Source organism: Schistocerca gregaria, chromosome 2 (assembly GCF_023897955.1).
Source record: "Schistocerca gregaria isolate iqSchGreg1 chromosome 2, iqSchGreg1.2, whole genome shotgun sequence".
Lineage (NCBI taxonomy): Eukaryota > Metazoa > Arthropoda > Insecta > Orthoptera > Acrididae > Schistocerca > Schistocerca gregaria.
Window position 1 is genome coordinate 247,642,374 of NC_064921.1, and position 20,881 is coordinate 247,663,254.

Here is a 20,881-nt window from a genome sequence, read left to right on the forward strand (position 1 = left end):
CGAAGATCCTCAATTAACGAGTGGAGCGCTGATGAAGCTGTGACTTCGAAACGTCATTGTTGCAGTCACGAGTCCGTTTGGTCAGGTGCAGCAGCGGCAGCACACGCCTACACAGGCCCGCAGCATCCCCGCTGTTCGTCCCGGGCGGCGGCGGCGGCGGCGCACTGTGCCCAGCCTGACTCCGCTTCCCCCCCAGCGTTGCGCCTTTGTCACCGGCGATCTGGCTCCGCCTCGGCTCCCCATTCCGAGTCCAACTCGTGACCGCGACGGTTGCGTCAGGGGCGTGCTCGTTGCTGCCGACGGTACCGCTGCAGCCCGCGCTCCTCGCCGGGCGTCCAGCTTCTGTGTCTCTTCTTTTTCGTCAGCAAGAACCAGACCGCCACTCCCTCGGGTCGCGCGAGCCCGACTGCAACGCAAGGCCGTCACCACCACAACCAGTCGTCCAAATTCAGTGGAAGACGACAGACGACTGTTACCTTCACCTGTGTTGGAGAGACGGCGTCGAATGGAAGATGTTTACCGTGTGAAAGTGTTAATCTGGTGTTGTTCATAGCGTATTGTTTGCGCGCTTGTTTTGTTTTTCTCTCGAGATTCTATTCGCTAGTGTTTTCTCTGTATCTTCGAGATCACTCAGTGTCGAGTACCTCACGTTACTGTCATTGATAGTCAAACCACAAGAAAGTTAACACTACTCCGTCATTTTGCACTAACCGCGTTAGCAGAACACAAACATTTCTGTAAGTGAGAATGTCGACGAAAAGAACGTGTGACGTTTAGCGTGAGTAGCACATTCAGTTTTCATTTGTGCGATTTTATCAGTGAGTAGCTAGTGCGTGATAGTGTTATCTGTTGTGTGTTCAGTGTTAGCGGGTTGCAATGAGATGCTGACCACAGGATCTGCAACGTAAAATTGTTTTTGATCTGTCATAGTTGGCTGCGCGTATCGCGTTCGCCGCGACAGTCTTTTGTCGACTCAGTCAGCGTGTGTGTGCGTGTGACGCAGGATGTTATTCTCGTGTTGTGCTTGACAGATACGTAAAACTGCGTTCATCGGATTGCAGCGGAACCTCGACTGGAAAAAGGTACGTGAATTTTCTACTACTTCATGCAAAATTGCCCTTTTTCAGGAAATAAAACTAAATACGGGCAGTTCTGTGTATGAACTGCAGAACACTGACCACTCAAGGAACATACATACCCAATACAAACGAAAGTAAGTAAGGGACAGCAATAAGACACAAATTTTTGATTACTGTCACTTTCAGATGCATCATTGTGCGCTCGATGCTGTGCTTTGTAGTAGACATGCATTGTTTTCTTTCGCGTGCGTTAAAGTAGATACATCTTCGCTCGAGGCGCTTGGCTAGATATTCTTCCAATCACGCAACTGATAAACAAACACCTTATGTTCATTATTTCGCAGAAACTTTCTCTCTCTCTCTCGTTCACTTAAAGAGATGTGATAATATGTATTTTAGTGGATAGTTTCGTGTAACTTTAAATATTTTGTTAATATGCTAGTCATACGAAGAACTTCAAGCGTATTCGCATTAGTACGGTATTTCCACAAGCAAATATTATAAATTGCCGAATGATGAGGCGGATCTTCATTTGAATGACAAGGATGGAGGAAAATAATGTTCGGAATAACACACTTTCTGTCCTTACCTCACTGTTCATAGTCATTTCTACAAAAACAGTGTGTTGATGAACACCTAGCGTTCATCCTGTCATTTGAAAGTATATACATACTTCCTCAGTTTATTGCAGGGAATGGAACGAATTTGTTGTCTGCATTTGAATGTAAGGCGCAAACGATGGTTTATATTTCAACGAAAAACGATTCAGTGTATTTTTGCCGTGACAGTAAAGACACGTACACCTAGGCCTAAATGAAATTATTGTAAGCACGAATGAATAGTTCGTGTACCATTTCCGGAGCAGCAGATTCAAAGCTATATTATCACGAACAACGTACTGTATTGTGCAAGTGTAAAATTTTCAGTGTGCAATTTATCCTGAAGTATTAGTTTACATTCCACTTCATGTTGTTTGTATATTGTTGTACAGATTTCTCATACGTTGTAGCGTGTCTGCTGAAATTTGTTGACAGACGTGCTCATTATAGCTACTTCGCGTCTGTGTGTCTGTTACGCGTTTCTCGTTTATAACGAGGAGCTTCTTTCTCTTGAGCGGGAACAGTGTAATTTTGAGAATTGATCGCCGCCATCTTGCGCTTTCGTGGTTCCGGAAAGGGTTATGATTTCGATGACTGTTATCGTTATCTTCGCAGCTGTATTTCGTGCAAGTTGCCGTCCAGTCGATTTCTTATTCATTACGCGACGCACTCTTAATAAAAAAAATACCACGAATCACAATGCTATGCATGGATATTGATTGCGTCGCGCTAAAGATAACGCTCGGGGTGCACAAATGCACTCTGAAACTATGCTTGCCATAATTTCGATGCTGTTAATTAATGATGAATAGGCCTGGTTTACACAACAAATTATAGTTATCTCCAGCTCAACATTTCTGACTTTTGCAGTAAGAGCTGTTGACTCGATATGTTTTCCCATTTGCTGTTTATTTTTCTTGTGTACCTACAGCTTTAACTGGTCTGTTTCAAATCTTAATCTATAAGAACACCATGTTCTTGCAAAACATACTCCAGAGCTCCTCACAAATAGTCATCTGCCCTGCTGTTCTATTTATTGTTTATTGTGCGACCGATTTTGGTCAAAATGCATTATCCAATACAGATTTTTGTTAGCAACAAGGATGACTTATGTGTATGTATCAGAAAAACACGATCTCAGAAATACAATATTTGTAAATAATGTTTAATAACAAACAGGTAGATGAATGGAGTGTCAATTAGAGACAACTATCCAAGGAATATACGTGCTTAGGTCAGTCAGTATGGTATGTCACTTCTTTCCCTTCCTTGGATAGTTAACTGACACTCCATTCATCTACCCCTACATGATTAAATATTATTTAGAAATATTATATTTTGGAAGTTTAGGGGTTTGACCGAAACCGGTCGCAGAAAAAGAACAAATCGAGTAGCAGCTTCAAGTGGTAGGTACATGGTTTCATTTCTACCATTCGTAAAAGCCATTGAACACAGTCAACCTAAAATAGTTAAATGATTAACCACTTTTCCATAATTTCCTACACTTAATCTTTTTGCTTTCGATCTATGAAAGTTGTGAATTCAGTTAATGAATGTATATGCTAATGAAATATTTCTTTTGATATTCCCGACTCAAGTTTCGCTCAGTTGAATCCATAGAGATTGTTTCATTCGGATTTAAAGCACAGCCATTGTATGTCTCTAATTATAGTGGCACAAGTACCAGTGCTTACGGCGATAGAGTTGCTCAAATTTTATAGGTGTCAAGGAGAGAAGAGAGGATAATATTGTGGGAACAAATATTTTTTCTAGAAACTATTTAAAGAAAATTAAGAAGTAGTACTCAACAAAGTAAAACGAGAACTTTCTTTCGAGTTAAGGATTCGTTACTCCCTTCCAGTTACAAGGAAAAGAGAAGAATCTTAAATCTCAACTTGTCGACAGTGAAGTAAATACGAATACTTATTATGAACACGGTAAGAGATAACTTGTCAGCTGCAGGTCGCACTAGTAGCTCTTAAGAAGGAAAATAAATAAAAACTATATAAGAGACAAAATGTAATCATGTGTGCTGTGAACAGTCATCAGTGGAATCAACCACGATGTACAGTACAAAATCATCTTAACCAAAGGACCAAAACTACAAGACAGTGCCTCATATATACCATGTTCATCTATCTTTCGGATAAAGAAGTCATATTTAAATACACTTAGACGTAAATCATGTATTTCCTAGTTAAGAGAAAATGAATTGGTAACGTGACACGTATTTCAGTATCATAATGTAGTATCTTCTTTTGAAAAGTATTCTATTAAAGATAGTTCAGAGAGAGTCTGCGTTTGAAACTACGGTGGCCGTATCGTGGTGGCATTAACCGAAAAATAGTATTTGTAGACTGTTTGGAGTTTAGACGTTTACCACTCCATCAACTATTGATGTAGAACTGTAGATGTCAGAAGGTTTCTTTCGTGTCCTATAACGTGTGAACTGGAATAGATAAATCAACCACGATTTGAATGACAAGGATGGAGGAAAATAATGTTCGGAATAACACACTTTCTGTCCTTACCTCACTGTTCATAGTCATTTCTACAAAAACAGTGTGTTGATGAACACCTAGCGTTCATCCTGTCATTTGAAAGTATATACATACTTCCTCAGTTTATTGCAGGGAATAGAACGAATTTGTTGTCTGCATTTGAATGTAAGGCGCAAACGATGGTTTATATTTCAACGAAAAACGATTCAGTGTATTTTTGCCGTGACAGTAAAGACACGTACACCTAGGCCTAAATGAAATTATTGTATTATTATTGGTTTATTATTATTGGTTTATTCACATTCGATGAAACCCAGTGAATAACACTGCCCAGCAATGTAAATGTGTCAGGTTACAAAAGATTTTATTCTCATATGTTTCCACCAACTGAATTCATAAATTATCTTAAGAATTATCGATCAGCTCTTGCAATGGTGATGCAATTTCGTCATTTTCTTCGTCCACAGCTATGTTAATTTTTGTTTCATGAGGTGACACCCTTGTTAAAGATAATAACAATATTCTGCAGCCGTCTATATTTAAACATTATTCCAGCAGCTGTGACTGCGAGTTTCATATCGTTTGTATTGCAACTAGTGCATACTTTCTGTTTTCCATTTGCTTTTGAAGTCTATAATTTTTAAAATCAAAATGCCACGAAAATATTTAGATTCAGTGAATAATTTTTGTTGCATTTGTGTTGAATAACATTTTCGTCACGGAAATTCAATTGACACATCTTGTGGAAACTGCCTATTGGCATTATTTTCCGGCCGGAGTGACCGAGCGTTTATAGGCGCTTCAGTCTGGAACCGCGCGACCGCTACGGTCGCAGGTTCGAATCCTGCCTCGGGCATGGATGTGTATGATGTCCTTAGGTTAGGTTTAAATAGTTCTAAGTTCTTGGGGGCTGATGACCTCAGATGTTAAGTCCCGTAGTGCTCAGAGCCATTTGAACCATTGGCACTATTTTGGTATGAAGGTGGAGGACGAGGATAAGTCAGGGTTCCACATGTGTTGTTGGTTATGCCATGAGAATGGCTGGAAAACGAAAAAAAACCTATGGCTTTTTCTGTGCCTATGGTTTGACGGGTGCCTACAGACCATATGGATAACAGGTATTTCTGCTTGATGCTATCGGTAAAGGCAGACTGACCAATGAAGTAAAAGAGGAGCAGTTAAACACCATAATCTTTCATCTGCTATTCGTCCTATTCCACATTCGGAGTGTTTGCCAGTTCCTACTCCATCCCAAAGTTATGAGTGTGAAGCAGAAAATGAAGACATTGTGGAACAAGAAGAACCAAGCAAGCCTTCCACATCCTATGAGTGATTTTGACAGATAAGACGATAAGTTGCTAGGACTGAGTCAAGTGGAATTGTGTGACCTCATTTGAGACCTTGATGTGGCGAAGGCAGAGCTTCAAGGGTCAAAACTGCAACAATGAAATCTTCTCCAACATGTCATGGTCTCATAGAACATCGCCATAGGGATGTGATTCCATCTTTCCAGAAGGAAAACAATATCGTTGTTTGAAACTTACTGGAAGATTAAAACTGTATGCCGGACCGACACTGGAACTCAAGGCCTTTGCCTTCCGCGGGCATTTACCGGTCCGGCATACAGGTTTAATCTACCAGGAAGTATCATTTCAGCACATATTTGGCTACAGACCAGAAAATTTCATTCTGGAGACATCCCCCAGGCTGTGGCTCAAGGTGCCACTAGTCTTGCAAGGTTCGCAGGAGAGCTTCTGTGTAGTGTGGAAAGTGGGAGATGGGGTACTGGAGGAAGTAGAGTTGTGAAGAGGGATCGTGAGTCATACTTGGGTAACTCAGTTGGTAGAGCACTTGAGTGCGAAAGGGAAAGGTCCCGAGATTGATTGTCGGTCCAGCACACAGTTTTAATCTGCCAGAAAGCATCTTACAAGTGTATACTTCGCTGCAGATTGAATCATGTTGTTTATTGCGAAGTTAATGGCTAATGAAATTTGAATTTGAACCTTGATTCAACTGACTGGAGGCTATTCACGCACCTTTGGGAGCCGAGATTGAAGGGTGTTTTAGGCCTACTTCAAGACAGCGACTGTTCTCCTCCTATTTCCTTTGACCGTGCAGTTCACATGAAGATTACTTGTTGAAGAGGGTGGGTGGTTGGGGCGGAAGGGATGAAAAAGACATGTCAGTATGGCAGTCTTCTTCCACTCCCATCAGATATACTGAACACTAGTAGAAAATCTCTGGCGATGTAACGTCATCGCTGTACTACTAAAATGTTAATGGGGTACACCAAAAACATGTCCAAAAAGACAGACAACATTTTGATCCAGCAGCCACTATTAATTCAGACACAACGGAATAACAGAAATTGGCTGCGAGTGGCCATTGATTTAAATCAATGGAGAAAGTTGGAATCCGTTCTGGATCAGGATATGGAACCGGTTCGAATCCTGGTCCGGCACGAATTTTCTACTTCCCCATTGCTAAATTAATTCCCGCTCGCAGCCAATATCTGTAATTTCTTTGTGTCTTAATGGAAGATTTTGTCAAAAGTGTAACCCGATGAGGTCAGGCTTTTAAGTTCTGTAGGACAAGTGATACAACAGTTAAGAAATGTAGCTTTCTGGACCACAAATTTTCGATTCGTAAAGGAGCCCACATTTGACCGTATATTAGATGTAAAAGTAGAGCAAACTTGGAAAGCGTTAAAAGGAATCATTCTTAAATTTTTAGGCCACCAAAGAGATGACAGCTGGTGTTAACTGGTGACAGTACTTCTGAAAAAATACCATCACCTTCGATGCAACTTGTTCTTTAAAATCCGTAATCTCCATTCACAAATTTACTTTTTCCCTTATAGTTGTAGAGTTGTCGGTTACGAAAACGAAGAAGTAATCCATCATGAAGTTTCTGTAATGGAATAAAGATATCATTGACGCTGGACTGAGCCAAAGCTTGCTGATTACTGCTGTGTGTGTGTGTGTGTGTGTGTGTGTGTGTGTGTGTGTGTGTGTGTGTGTAGGGATGCTCTGGAACTCAGCAACAAAAGGCAAGCCAAAAGGCAACAATTTCATAAAGCCATCACGTGATTCACTTCAGACCCAACAAACTGCCAGATATTCCTTCACCAATTTTAAACTCTTATATGTAATTATCATTTTTAAAAGTGTCAAATGGACTTTATTGCTGCTGGCGGATGTAATTAAAATGTGTCGTTTGCTCTTAATCCGTTAAAATATATATTTCGACGTGTTGCATACCACAGAAACTAGAGCTAATAAATTTTTTCTTCATCATATTTGTTTTTCTCGACCAAAAATTTGGAATATTTTGTTTATGAAGAGAAGGAAACATTTAAAAATATTTTTTTGACTGCAGTTTAATCATAGACGCTCTGCAATATACGTCATAATAAAAAGTTAAATACTAACGTCTGCTCACATATATCATACAACTTAGTTTATAATAAAGAATTTTGTCTTCAGTGACAGTGACATACTGCATTCCTGAAGGAATCTTTCCAAGAAGCTTAATTTGCTGATGGTGGCTTGTTATTGAAAACAATTTCCATGAAAATAACAGGTAATTTTTTTTTATGAAACGTATCGTATAGAACACGCATTAAATGCTTTACAGAAGAGCCTTAAAAAATAACTGTAGGTATCACAGATCAGTCACGACTGTCTTGCTCATTGTGGGAAACTAAAACAATTATGCTCATCATGTACAGGTATGGAAGTGAAACATGGACGATAACTAGTTTGGACAAGAAGAGAATAGAGGCTTTCGAAATGCGGTGCTACAGAAGAATGCTGAAGATTAGATGGGTAGATCACGTAACTAATGAGGAGGTATTGAATAGGATTGGGGAGAAGAGAAGTTTGTGGCACAACTTGACTAGAAGAAGGGATCGGTTGGTAGGACATGTTTTGAGGCATCAAGGGATCACAAATTTAGCATTGGAGGGCAGCGTGGAGGGTAAAAATCGTAGAGGGAGACCAAGAGATGAATACACTAAGCAGATTCAGAAGGATGTAGGTTGCAGTAGGTACTGGGAAATGAAGCAGATTGCACAGGATAGAGTAGCATGGAGAGCTGCATCAAACCAGTCACAGGACTGAAGACAACAACAACAATGTACAGGTAGGGCATAAACCAGCAGGTTTCTGTTTCAGAAGTAAAACTTTTCCCTCGTTTAGGAAATGACTCACTTCGGACAAATATGCCCTGCCTACATTTACGTTAATGAAGCATTGCCATAATGACATCTTTCCTGCTGCTCTGTGTAATTAAAATTGTTTTTATCAGTTTTACATTAAGACATACTGCTTACTCAGCGCCTCTTATACGATACATACATTTGGCCCTCTGAAGATGCGCCGTGCTATCTATAGCTAGGCGTCTATGGCCTAAATATGGAACTAATTTTTTGAGAAAGTCATTGTTAGTGTTTCGTCACATGTACTATACCTTTCTGCATTAAGAAGTACTGGAATAAGTAATGTAATGAGAGTGTCATTCTGCACATTTCACCCTAAAATTAGGAGGTTAATGCCAGACAACTGCGATATAGAAGCATGTTTAAAACGATTTTATCGCACATCTAATATACAAATATAGCAAAATCTGTTTTTCTGACAACTTGCAATGTGTCAACGATAAGCGAAACACACGTGGCAGGCAATTAGCCTTTTATCTAATCACGGAGACGGACTTTATATACTTAGAAGATAATTCCAGTTAAAGTGTTTTGAATGAAGTTTCAACTGTTGGAAATATGGTGGCGGAAGCTAGACCGCGAATGCTTTTTAAAATTTTCCGGCATTACGTTGAGGGCAGTTATCTGAATTGAGTATATCAGTTTCCTATACTAAAAATATATGGGATGAAGACTTTGCAGTGACACGAAATTGTCACTGTAAGAATTACATGTGGCTCAGATCTAAGTGCTTATTGCTGCATGAAACATTCCTGCGTATATGGAACAACATAATTAAAAGTTGAAACATACGATAAAACGTGAAAGCAAAGACAGGATTGAATTTGTTTGTGTAAGCTAGCCACTGAATAAAAGCACAATGAGAAAATTTTTATTATTCCCAAAAATAGTTAAAATACAGAAGAGCCTAAACGGCCGAATCTGCTGTAGGGTAGTGACTGTGACTATTCAAGAAGCGACATACTGCAAACCTACGTCACTGCCGATAAACCTTCCCAGCAAACGACTCGCACTTTTATCTTACCGGTTACTTAATGTATTTCAACTTTTATCTGTCGGCATAATGTTTTGCTCCGCTCTCCGGTCTAGAAAGTGCTTCTGTATACAAGCTTTCTACAACATAAACAGTGAGAGAAAGACGCTGGGATTCATTTGGGTAAAATGTAGTTGGGCAGCTATAAATAATTGACAAGCCGAATGCTGGGCAATCTCGTTAGGTGTCATCTAACCATGTTTAGCCGTTCCGCGATTTGAACACCATAGTTATTCTTAATTAACACGTTTTTAATCCATTCCCGTTTTCTGGTATGCGTCCCGTTGCTTAGGAAATAGTAATGTCAGAATCATCTGCAACAGCTATTCCTTCATTTTACTAGTCATTCAGGTATGAAGAAAGGTCAACTGATGTCCAATAAGTCGCGCTACGAGTTTCGTTCATGATTTCTGGAAACGTGAATTACATCTCCATCTGTGACTGTTTAAAACTGTTTTCTCTTTATCACTTATTTCCGTAATATATTATCCGTTTACTTCCTGGACTTGGGCCAACAAAAAATTATTACTGACGCTAATGTCGAGAAACTTCGTAGAGGGGGCTTATAGATGGCGTTACTTATGCATGTGCTTCTTGTCTCACAGAAGCTCATCTCGATGACATTGCATGCCACCTAAAAATATTCCCCTAAAATATCTTTTTGACGTCTTCCACAGCAAACGCAAATTTCTTGCACCACTGTACAAAGAGCTGCCAGTTATATAGGCCGAGGCCCTATAAAGTAACAGTAGTGCACCAGCCTGGTGATCTCTCGCACAGGGTTAGGTTTTGCGAATGGATTTTGAAACAAATGCATAACGTTGAAATGGATGCTTAAGTCATTCTGTTTAGGGCTTAGCTCCATTTACATGGGTATGTAAACTCCCAAACCTGCCGGCTTTGGAGTTCTGATAAACCTATTCTGCGTCACAGTTAAGAGTTAAAGGTATGTGCAAAACATTTTGCAACCGTTTTTAATTAATTGAGTGAAACAGAACGAAGCTTCGCGTTTTTGTCAACAGCATTTGCAGAGGCTCATACGGTCATTGTTTCTTTGCATACAAATCACGCTGTCTTCCATGACAAGAGACCTTATCAACAATATCTGGCCCGCTCGAAATCCCGATTAATCGCCGCGAGTCAATTTATTCAAAGAGAACTACATCGCGTGATGAAGAATTTCTTGAGTAGATGTCAGAAATGCGTGGAAAACAATGGCAGGCAGTTCCTGCATCTCCTTTCATGACGTGGGTGAGTACAAAATGTATTTGCACATATTTTAAATTCAGTACTGCGGTAGTAGACGGACGACACTTCATCTAGTTCGAAAGACAACGGAGTGCCCGCTGCCGTCTACTGCTCCATGCGCGAGGTCATCAGATAAATGGAACACACTGTACTTTTATTGTGAACACCATATACTCTATCCTTTGTACAGTAGCCAAGTCAAATACAACGATATTCGGTGTATGACGTAGCTGACAGGGCCACACTGTGTCAACGTCTGTAACCACCGCATGCTAGCGATACGATTTCCAAGTGTTGCTGATCATACATTCCACACAATAAGGATCATTCCTGCTCTTTCCAAGTCCGTTTGCAGTAATGGTGCACTAATAGATTTTGGATACTGAAAGGAAAGTATTTCCCTTAATAATACGTTTAGTGGTTTGCATTTCTTTCCTGTGAAACTGAAGAGCAGTCTACTGCATTTTTCAAAGCAGTCACATAATACTAACAGAAGTTCAGAAATCCATCTCAACTGGTCGAATAAACAGAAATACCTACTCCTTTCATTTGTCAGCACCGAAGACGACTGCACACGTAAGATCACCTAAATTAATTACATTGAACGCACGTGACAGACTTCTTCAGGCAACCAGGAGGGTATTTCAAAATGTATAGAGTATTGACGAATATGATTTTAGGGTGAAAGTTGGTGGAGAGAAATAATAAAGAATAACCTGAGGTAGTTAACATAGAACGTAAGCATTTTTTACTTAGTGACCAATTTACTCTGGCCCAATCCTTAACAGCTCACTATATATTTCCTTAGTTTGTTTCAACGATGGTTTTGTTAATTTACTTTACTTTTCACGCAAAGTAAGCTGGCCTAGAAATATCACAACTGTTATACACTGTTCTGTTGGTTCATACATTTTAAAAGGCAAATTATTTTTCACCTGCTTTTGACCAGATTACAAAGGAAGTCTTCTATTGACAGCCTCCTTTATTTAGTGTACGTGATGTGCATATCCTAGATATTTAAAATTGCAATATGCGAAGTATTTATACTGGAAAAAACAAGAAATCTCAAAACTTATTCATACCTTCAAGTACCTTGCTTTTAATATCTCTCAATGCCCGAGTTTTATTGTAGTTGAGTATTTTAATGTTTTGTAACTTTTTCTGCTCACAGCAAACTGTAATGAAGATATCAATCTTTTCTGAGGTGGAATACTTTCTTCCATATTCATATCGTGTTTTTCATTGGTAATTATTGTACATAGGGCTACCTTTTCATGGTCTGTACAGCCGTTTCTTCTTTCGTGGTTTACAGTTTTTAATTTTCATGCTAATTTCGTGAAATTCCTTGAATACTTATTCTTCATAGCATTTCTTACGAATTCATCTGGTCCATAAAGCCTTTTGCTGCTGTAATTTTTTAGTTTTTATTTTAAGGTTTTATTATGGTAGTGTTGCAATTTGTTTGTAAGTTATAATTTACTTCTGTTTGGTAAAACACCGATATCGTAAAATTTTAAGCAGGTTTGTAAATCCTTTCGTTTCATAAGTACGTATTTATTATTCTGTGATTATTCTCAAACTGTGAAACTCAGACATGTATATGTCATTAGTTAGTGACACATAGACTAAATAACTATAATGGTTAATTTTTTTATCATTTGGAATTCTTTTCTACACAAGCCAGTGTTTGTTCTCTTCGTGAACATTTTTACATCGTATTGTTTCCATATTTTGACTAGAAGAAAGTTTCTTATGTCAGCTCTTTTAATTTTTAAAAAGCAGTATTACAAATTAACAAACAAGATAGTTTAGTGAAATGTATCACCATATTAAAATGAATATGAATTTGTGGTTATTTTATAGAGTGGATGAAGTACTACTTACTTGCCTCAGCCCACTGTTTGTTGTGATATGTTGTGTCAATTTATTCTCTGTGTTTGGAGGAAAGATGTAACTTTGTGCAAACTTCTTAAAGCTTTTGTTAGGTGTGGCTGATATCTCCTTCATAATGGCCAAGTAACATTAGGAAATGTATTTCCTGTATAAATAAATTCCATGTGAGTTTCCATATTAAGCTATTTTTTATTTCTATACTTTATCCCATTCTCCTAAATCCATTGTTCCTCCCCAAACGACTCTCCGATACCATTTTTAGTTTATTACTCAGAACTCTAGCGTAATCTACACTGGTTCCTCTATATTACCATACTTACTACGATTTTTAAATACAGAAAGAATCATGGTTTTACAGCATATATTAAATAAACACATCAGCTTAACGTTCAGAAACAAACCAATCATACTTCAACAATTTTCCTCTTAAAGAGAGCAGAACCCCGCTTCTTGTGCCAAAATTTGCACCGTAACTTCCCGTTTCTGCTGTGTGAGTTCCATGCTACTATAGTGTAACAAAGGAAAGATAAGTAGCTGAACATTTAAATGCAACTCCTGATCCATTCTATAACAATCATTACAGTCAAGAACATAAATTTTAAATTTGTTTAAAAAGTTACACGAGAATATTTTATGGAGATAGGTATGATGTAACACTGACTTGCTTTGGAATCCTTGTTGCAGCTATGAATTGAACAAAAACATATTAATTGTGTGTGTAAATTAATGAGGTGGTCATCAGTGTTGTACTGAACGCTAGTATTTTACCGTGAGCACAAGGCATCACGTAATCAGTGTTTAGCTTGAGCACAAGGCGTAACGTAATCCTTTCGACACACCACTAGCATCAGACGAAAACGTCGCAAAACATGTTCTGTTAATACAATGCAGAAGATCAGACATAGCGAAATTCACTTGTTGATGATGATCTGGCATGACAGTCAGAATGGCTCGTGGATTGCATGCTAGTAAGTTAGTCAATGTCCCAGAGACCATTTGAATGATTCTTCTATCGAAATAATATGTTCAGTCAGTTTACAAGATATGTACATATGATTATAGTTAACTTTTATGAACAGTTTCTAGTCTTATTCATGCAGCTACACTTAAAAAAACAAGGGCTTTTTTTACAGGCTACAAGTTTTTAAATAGGAATTCCTCCATAGAGTAGAAGCTGGCCAGGAATTGGAATAACATAGAACCACTGTATTTGTCCACTGAGGCCAGAATTATGCGAGAACACTGACTTTTCCTCACTAAGCAGTTTTTAGACCGCTCAGAATGTTTTATGTTCGCCCTTTTTTGTTAAAAGCATGCACTTAAACGCGCAAATTGAGTGCTTCATCAGCGGCATCCCGTGGAGATCTGTAAAGTGCTAACTAAAAATGTTCACGTAGATTTATTATGTGTGCAGACCGTAGGTTCCTGTAGTGTTCAGTAATGCAGTGAGCAGGAGTAATAGAGCCACCGTCGCAAAGGTATTTTCTTATTCCAAGAAACACTTGTCCCGAGAATTGATTCATGTAGTTGTGTAAAGCTACTCCATAGCGCTAGTGGCCAAAATGCCGGTGCCTTGAGAGGAGTTAGAGAAGAGTAACGGATTTTTATTTCCTGTTTTCTCCATTACAGATCACAGTGGTATGCTATTGTCGAGTATTGTAGAGGGCGATACAGATTAATAATCCTGACACCAAATAAACATTTCGAGCCATGTGAGATGGGGCGCATTCTCATCCTGGAAAATTCAACCACTGTTGGGAGCAATGCCTCCAATGAGTGAACACGGTCAACTGGTATGATTTCACACACCCACAATTGGTTTTCCATTGAAATATGACCTACGGCCCACTTCATTTCCATCTTGTTCCTTTCCTGGTGTAAGTCTTCCTACATGGGCAGCATTTAGGCGACATCTGTCTTTAGCAAGTGAGATGCCTTACAGTACAGTGCCATTAACAGATGAGCCACGTGGGATTAGCCGAGCGGTCAGGGCGCTGCAGTCATGGACTGTGTGGCTGGTCCCGGCGGAGGTTCGAGTCCTCCCTCGGGCATAGGTGTGTGTGTTTGTCCTTAGAATAATTTAGGTTAAGTAGTGTGTAAGCTTAGGAACTGAGACCTTAGCAGTTAAGTCCCATAAGATTTCACATACATTTGAACATTTTTCAACCATTAACAGATGAATGGATGTAGTTAATGTATTGTCGTGTTAGTGTTCTTGACGAGAAGAAGAAGGAGAAGGTAGGACCAGTCCTAACAGAGATACATCTATAGTGCGCAAGCCACTTTATGGTGTATAGTGGACATAATACTTGCATCACTAAACTTTCCTGTTCCTTTCGCGAATGAATGTGAGTGAGCCTCCGCATGAGCTGTAATCTCTGTAACTTTCTTATCGTGATCGTTTCGCGAGATGTATTTGGGATGAACCAATATGTTGTCTGACCTTGATCGGAACGCATGCTCGTGGAATTTTAATAATGAACTTTTTCATTGTACACAACGCCTGACTAGTAGCCTCTGACAGTGAAGTTTGATATCTCTGCAAAACTTTCACGCGTACTAAACGAGCCTGTTATGATACGAAGCGCTATTCTTTTGACTTCCTCTCTCGTCCGTTAATTCGAAGCCACTTCTTTCGTGAATGAATTCGATTTCCTTGGCATACTTCGAACGGATCTGTCTGACAGGTGCTTTCCTACAACTTTGGTTGCAAATATTGCATATCAGCTGAATCTATTTATTTATTCTGGAAAACACTGTACAATACATTGCCGATGGTACGTTCTTTTATCATTAGCCATTTTTGTCCTATTCCATTCCCGAGTAGAGCGACGAAGAAAGACTGGATGTCTTGGTACTTGCCCTAATCTATCTTCAGCAGTAAAAGGAATCCATTAAATTTCAGTGACACGATAAGTCATACAAATGTAATGGCTATCAATTCAACTAAATTGATAGGAGAGCGAAAGTTGACAGGCAAGCTCCTCAAAATCGTTGGCTGAAACACGAAATTACGTCCTTTTATTCGAAAAAACAAACCCTAAATCAAAAATTGTAAGAAATCCATCAGCAGACAGCACAAAAATTAAACAACCCTGCTATTTTTACTTCTACCACGGAAAAAGTCGAATGCTGCACATGAGCAGCATTATAAAAAATGCCACCAAAGCATAAAAGGAAAATTTCAAAGCTTAGATTGCACCACACAATACCTAAACACAGCATCCATAACACTAAGTGACCGTGGACAACATCTCTTAGAAAATGTTTTAAAACACGATGTTGAGTCAAGTGAACAACAAGTAGATCTCATTATAGAATCTGAATGTATTCTCAGCACAGAAGGGAACGGTCACAGTCATGTAAATACGGGGAAACTGAGCAATTAACAAAAGAAGAAATTAAAACGTAACAGCAGATTAAAAAAGATAACAATAAACCCAAAAATAGTTGCGAAGATCAAAACAATTAAAAATCTAAAGTCAATCTGCAAACATTAGAAGTTGTTACAATAAATCTGACAAAGACAAAGTAGAAAAACGCAAAATAATTAATCTGCAAAAACATGAAAATTCAAAATCAGCCACAGTAAACAGGTTAAAATCCCACTCCAAAATATCAAACATTTGTCAAACAGGAGAAACAGAGACTGGTACAAATAAAATCCATACGCACCCAACATGTGTTGTCAGCTAAAATTCCGTAAGATAGATATTCCCGTCTACCGGATAGTAAATTTCAGAGCAGCTCCTACAGACCTATTAGCACAGCAAATGCAATCACAAGTCACCTAATACTCTATACTTGAAATTGACAGGTCAATAAGAAATAGCATTAAGGTAATAGATCTCTTAAAGGGTATATAAATCCCATGCACAATAACACTGCTCTCCTTTGATGTTCAGTTGCATGACTATTAATGCAACAAGTAAACTAATTGAGGAAAACCTGAAAACACACAACCAGAGACCTCCTGAACATATATCTGAAGCAATAAAATTGCTACTGTTGCAAACATAACAAAACTATTTTAAACCAATCGGAAATAATAGATACAAGAACATAGTTTGCCTTTAGGTTCACATGTTTCAGGAGCAGTAGCCAACCTCTTCGTTAATAAATACAGAAACTTATATTTGAAGATATAATAACAAGAAAAGCAAGGTCGTCTAATAGTAAAGGTATATGGATTGCATAATATGCATGGTAGATGAACCTCAAAACGAAATACAATTACACAACGGCATAAACATTTGACACAAAAAAAAAGGTTCAAATGGCTCTGAGCACTAAGGGACTTAACTTCTGAGGTCATCAGTGCCCTAAAACTCAGAACTACTTAAACCTAACTAACCTAAGGACATCACACACATCCATGCTCGTGGCAGGATTCGAACCTGCGACTATAGCAGTTGCGCGTTTCCAGACTGAAGCTCCTAGAACCGCTCGGCCACAACGTCCGGCCATTTGACACAAGAACATAAAATTCACAATAGAAGAAGAACAAGTAAACACTACTTTCTAGATGCAGCCATGAGAAAAGACGATCACAACCATACTTTTGACACATACAAAAAAACTACAATAGACGCAATAATAAATGCAATTTCCAACCACCCTCAGAATCACAAACAAGCTGTTATCAGGTACATGCTAAACAGACTCAATACGATTCCACCATAAAACAGATAGCTTTAAAATAGATACAAAGAAACGACAGTAGATAAATACGGCACAATCGAAAGGAAATAGTACTGAATGAGCAAACACAACAAATCACGCTATATATAAACTGAATTCGCATACTTCAATCCGTCTTTATATGCAGGCTAATCTCAAAAAGTGCTGTAGGTATTTTAACCTGGTTTGGAATAACAGATACACCGCTTCCTGAGGAAGTTTTTTGTATATAATTTGTAGATACTTCGTACAAATTGACGAATGAAAGTTAAGTTGTGAAAACAATGACTTTGCCACCTAACGAAAGGGCGCCATAACTCTAGAGACCAGCAGTGACTCAAGAATGCAGCGAGTGGCATCTAATTCGTATCTCATGTCTTGTATCTAGCGGTGGAGCGTGTGGCTGAAAACCAAGAGATTCTGGGAATGCCTCCCGGCCGGGTCACCTTTTTTCACTGTTCCGTTTAACTTAGCATTCACCTCTCAGTGGAAATATGCATTTAGAAATATGACTACAATTACAGACTGCCAATTTCTGCTTTCTCGGAGTAGTTATCACAATCTGCGCTCTTAATTCACTGCAGATTCTTCTAACAAAGGGCAGTGAGTTACTCAGTTTTGAAGTGTTATAGTAAACGTGACCAATAACGAAAAGATAACGACCATATCATCAGGCTGTGACGTGAGACTTAGTTTAAAATAATCAAATATCTTTAAGCAGTAGTTTCCTTGCAACAATTTGAGAACAGCTGCATAGCGAACAATGGTGCACCAAAATATGTATGTCTTACTAATTATGCTACAAGTAAAACGTTTTGTGAAGAAGTACTTCAGCAACTTCGCGTCATTTACTATGAAGAAGTTCTTTCAGAAGGTGACCCAGCGTTCAGCTTTCTCCCTACATTGAGTCAACCAAGATGTGGGCAATTCAATATGGAATTCATGACACTCATGCCTCCAGACAGTTTTCCTGTGGTGCACTGCTTACACTGCCTAAGTTATAAAAACTTGATAATATTCTGTTTCTTAATGATATTAATTAATAACTCTAAGCAGTGGCCCTCACGCACAGTAGACTATACCACGCAAGTCATCTGGCCATAAATTCTTAATGCTACGAACCTGCACCGGGTCCCTAGTTTAGATATGAAATAGAGAAGGCATTTAAAAAAAAAAAGCAAAAACACTGCATACAAAACAAATTACTCAACTTATAAACACGTCCATAAACTAAAAGCGAAACCAGATACCGACAGTCTGGTAAATACCAGGTGCTGAAAAAAATCTACAGTGAGATGACTGGCAGAACATATGCCGCACGGTATAAAGAGGACAGCATGGCATGGAAAAACAGTACAAAACATTCAACACCTGCAGACTACTTTTAGCAAAAATACCATAGATCAAGCACTATAGGAAGAGATATGGACATTATAAGATTCACTAAGGGCAGACACTTCCTCCGTTTCAAAAACAAACTTATTTATACACACAGGATTAACACATAATAAGTCACTCAGTGACCAAACAATCAGTGGAATCGAGACACGGTATAAAATAAATGAAAAAACTCACCTAACGGAAAAAACAACCCCTTTCCCATCCTTCACACTCTCACCCTGACTTCCGCATCTCCCACCCCCTCCCCCCACAACCGAATTTCATTTCACGTCTTGCTGCTCACACTTTTCCTCCAACTCATTCTCCCTCCCACTGCTTTGTACTCACTGTTCACCGTGATTGCCTCTCCCCCTCTCCCCCCCCCCCCTCCCACATCAACCTACTCATCATTTAGATATTTAACTCTATCTCTATTACCTTATTTCTCTTACGCATTAAATAAATACATACAAACATAATTTAATGCGATAACACGTATATGACGTACCACAGAAAAAAGAACCATTTTAAACCAAAAGAAAACTGGTAGAGCACTTGCCCACGAAAGGCAAAGGTCCCGAGTTCGAGTCTCGGTCCAGCACACAGTTTTAATCTGCCAGGAAGTTTCATATCAGCGCACACTTCGCTGCAGAGTGGAAATCTCACTCTCAAAGAAAAACTAGTTGCAAACTTTGTAACGCTAAACATATGATACAAATTTTGCCAGAATGATACAAACAAAAAGTGTTACATTATGTTGTGTTTAACATAAATAAAGCTTATTTCTGCAAATCATTGTGGGATTAGAGCAGAATCAACAGTTCCAAACGAAGAAATAACCCGAAAACATGCAAGCAGACGGCGTTTCCTGGTGTGAGCGAAAAAAAGGCATGAAATACCGTAAGTAAAAATCATCTTTTACAACGAACTGTTTATCTGTCTAGAAAGGCTGTCAGATTGTGTATATCTTTCATTACTGGTCGCTGGTAATATTTTACTCCAATAAAAGGAAACGCGTTTGGCAGAAGCAGGCTGACGGAATTAAAATACCTTTAATAATTATTGTAAAGCAGCTACGGCCAATATCGCCACACAAATAAAGAGTTAAATACGTTGTGATTACGGTTGTGAACAAGTTAAATTTGAAAAGTAACCAGAAACAGCGTTTTATTGGCAGAACACTTAGAAATGCGACAGATCTATTAAAGAGACTATACACTACGCTTGACCGTTCTCTTCTGGAGTTCTGCTGCGCGGCGAGAGATCCTTACTAGACAGGACAGATGGAGGACATAGAAAAAGTTCAGAGGTCAAGGATGTGATACGCCAGTTGGGCAGCCAATAACTGAAACATCTTTGTGACGAAATTGTTTCACGAAATTTCAATCACTAACTTTTTCCTCCGAATGCAAAAATATTTTGTTGGGCCCCACTTATATAGGGGGACATGATCATCATAATAAAATATGAGAAATCAAAGTTCTCACGGGAGGATTTAAGTGTTGGTTTTCACAGTGCTCTGTTCAAGTGTGGATGATGGAGAAATAATCTAGAGATGGTTAAATGAACCCTCTGCCAGGCACTTAAGTGTGAATTGCCGATGTAGATGCAGATATTTTATCTAACTCTCATGGTACCTACGCAAACTATACGGAGGAGGCAGCAGGATAGTATAGTTCTCAAACATTTGTTCTACTTTGCTACTAGCGTCTCGCAAGAACAACGTTGCCTTTCTTCCAAGGATTTCCGATGACGTCTCTTAGCACCACTAGTAAACTTTGGCATAGGGTGTATCTAGCAGTGCGTCTCTGAAATCGTCGTACGCTGCGCTCTAGAGACAGACCTAGATGAATGTCCAATCTAACACTTGATTCACACGCCGTCGACAATATCACATGTCTCTACTGGATGAGACTGATGGTCAGGAATTTTCCGCCGTCACCTCTTCTGCTCACATCTAGAAAAAGATTTTATGATCGTTACCAGTCTGTGAGCTACGACTGGGCTGTAGAACACCGGTTTCTGCCTGTTCGGAAAGGTCAGTTTCCATTGTCGTCGCCGTTGTTGTTGTTGTTGTTGTTGTTGTTGTACGAAGCAGAAGACAATACCAGTACATTTTAGAAACACTGATGAGCCCACCCATCGCTATATTGTCTGGGGCGTTATCGGCTAGTGACGTGGTAACGAAGAAGCGGAGCAGAGACGAATGGGGTATCATTCTAGCCAAGATACTGACCGCAACCGGTGAT

General features: G+C 39.1%; 1 protein-coding gene across 1 annotated transcript in view; it reads left to right on the top strand.

Moving 5' to 3' along the window:
* The first annotated feature begins 260 nt into the window (after positions 1-260).
* LOC126336785 (uncharacterized) overlaps positions 261-20,881 on the top strand; it is a 1,589,831-nt gene continuing 1,569,210 nt past the window's right edge. Inside the window, exon 1 of the mRNA XM_050000805.1 lies at positions 261-1,082. The gene's annotated coding sequence lies outside the window, so the exon portion shown is untranslated. The remainder of the gene's footprint in view (positions 1,083-20,881) is intronic.